This window comes from Rhinopithecus bieti, unplaced genomic scaffold (genome assembly GCF_001698545.2).
Source record: "Rhinopithecus bieti isolate Rb0 unplaced genomic scaffold, ASM169854v2 scaffold_62832, whole genome shotgun sequence".
Taxonomy (NCBI): Eukaryota; Metazoa; Chordata; class Mammalia; order Primates; family Cercopithecidae; genus Rhinopithecus; species Rhinopithecus bieti.
The window spans coordinates 442029-444595 of NW_016823854.1; positions in this window are offsets into that span (position 1 = coordinate 442029).

Consider the following 2567-nt stretch of genomic DNA (forward strand, 5'->3'; position numbering starts at 1 on the left):
AATAAAAATAAATAAATAAAATAATGAAAATAAATAATCCCTCAAGCCTCAAGGAACAGGACAAGCCCCAGTGACTGTTCCTATTGTGGCTGGATGTTGAACCCACTGGTTCCTGGGGAAGCGGCTTGATTAAAAAAAAAAAAACTTGTGAAAACAAAAATAGGAGCCGGGCGCAGTGGCTCACGCCTGTTATTCCAGCACTTTGGGAGGCCAAGGCGGGCAGATCACTTGAGGTCAGAAGTTTGAGACCAGCCTGACCAACATGGAGAAACCCCGTCTCTACTAAAAATACAAAACTTAGCCGGGCATGTTGGCGCATGCCTGTAATCCCAGGTACTCAGGAGGCTGAGGCAGGAGAATCACTTGAACCCGGGAGGCGGAGGTTGCAGTGAGTGGAGATCACGCCATTGCACTCCAGCCTGGGCAACAAGAGCGAAACTCTATCTCAAAAAAAAAAAAAAAAAAAAAGAAGACAAAAAAAGGAAAGCCTGAAAATAAGTGAGTTATATATTCAGTTCAGGATCTTAGACTTCAAAAAGTAAACCCCAAAGAAGTAGAAAGATGGGTATAAAGTCTATAAGAGCAGAAATTAATGACAGAAAGGAAAGAAAAAGGCAATCAGTACAACTAAAATTTTGTTCTCTGACAAAACTACTAAAATAGAAAAAATTGTTGGGCACAGTGGCTGTCGCCTCTAAACCCAGTTACTCAGGATCCTGAGGCAGGAGGATCACTTGAGCTCAGAAGTTCAAGGCTACAGTGAGTTATGATCCCGCCACCGTACCCTAGACTAGGCGACAGAGTAAGACACCATCTCTAATTTTAAAAAGAAAAAGGAAAAAATTCCAGCGAATCTGATCATCAGAAAGGAGAAGAGAGAAAATAAACAATAATAGGAACAGAAAGGAAATATAACAAATGATAACAGTAGAGATTTTTAATAACATATGAGAACACTGTGAACAACCTTGTTCCAGAACATCTGAAAACTAAGATACCATGGAAAGATTTCAAGAAAAATACAGATTACCAAAATAGGAACTGATAATCAAATACCTCTCATGATAAGAAATATCAAGCTCACACAGTTTTACTAAAAAGTCTTACCAAACCTCCAAAGGAAAGATAATCTCTCTATATTAAATTATTATGAAATAATATATTTTAGAAAACAGAAATAGTGGGAAATTTACTCAGCCCATATTATGAGCTAATACAAATTTAATATCAAATTCACAAAAGTGTTAAAAAATAATGTTTTAGACCAATCTCACTTATTAACATGCATGCAAAACTTCTAAATAAAATAACAAGCCAGATGCAGTGGTGCGTGCCTGTAGTCCCAGCTAACTGGAGGCTGAGGCAGGAGGATCCCCTAAGCCCAGGAGTTTGAGACCAGCCGTTGCAACATAGCAAGACCCCAACTCCAACAACAACAAAAAAAATAGTAACAAACCAAATTTTAGCAGACCTCATCTCTGATAAAAATAATACACCAGGCACAGTGGCTCACGCCTATAATCTCAACAGTTTGGGAGCCCGAGGTAGGTGGATCTCTTGAGCCCAGGAGTTCAAGACCAGCCTGGGCAACATAGTGAGACCTCTCTACAAAACATTTTTAAAAATTAGCCAGCTGTTGTGGTGCACACCTCTAGTCCCAGCTACTTGGGAGGCTGAGGTGGAAGGATCACTTGAGCCTGGGAGGCGGAGGTTGCAGTGAGCCGAGATTGTGCCACTGCACTCCAGCCTGGGTGACAGAGCAAGACCCTGTCTCAAAAAATAAATAAATAAAAATAAAAAGTAATGTGTTATGACTAAGTAGACTTTTATGAGGAATGCATCAATAAGGGTTCAACATTGGAAAATCTAGCAAAATATTTTATAGATTAAAGGGAAAATATAATCATTTCATGAGATAAAGAAGAGACAAACACTCATTATTTGAAACAAAACAGGCCAGGCATGGTGGCTCATGCTTGTAATCCCAGCATTTTGGGAGGCCAAGGTGGGTGGATCACCTTGAGGTTAGGAGTTCAAGACCAGCCTGGCCAACATAGTGAAACCCTGTCTCTACTAAAAATACAAAAATTATCTGGGTGTGGCGGCGTGCGCCTGCAGTCCCAGCTACTTGGGAGGCTGAGGCACAAGAATCGCTTGAACCTGAGAGGTGAAGGTTGCAGTGAGCCGAGATCGTGCCATTGCACTCCAGCCTGGGTGACAGAGTGAGACTCTGTCTCAAAAAATAATAATAATTAAGGCCAGGCACAGTAGCTCACGCCTGTAATCCCAGCACTTTGGGAAGCCGAGGTGGATGGATCACCTGAGGTCAGGAGCTTGAGACCAGCCTGGCCAACATGGTGAAACCCTGTCTCTACTAAAAATACAAAAATTAGCCAGGCATGGTGATGGGCACCTGTAATACCAGCTACTTGGGAGGCTGCAGCAGGAGAATCACTTGAACTCAGGAGGCAGAGGTTGCAGTGAGTCGAGACCATGCCATAGCACTCCAGCCTGGGCAACAGTAGCGAAACTCAGTCTCAATAATAATAATTATCATTATTATTGAC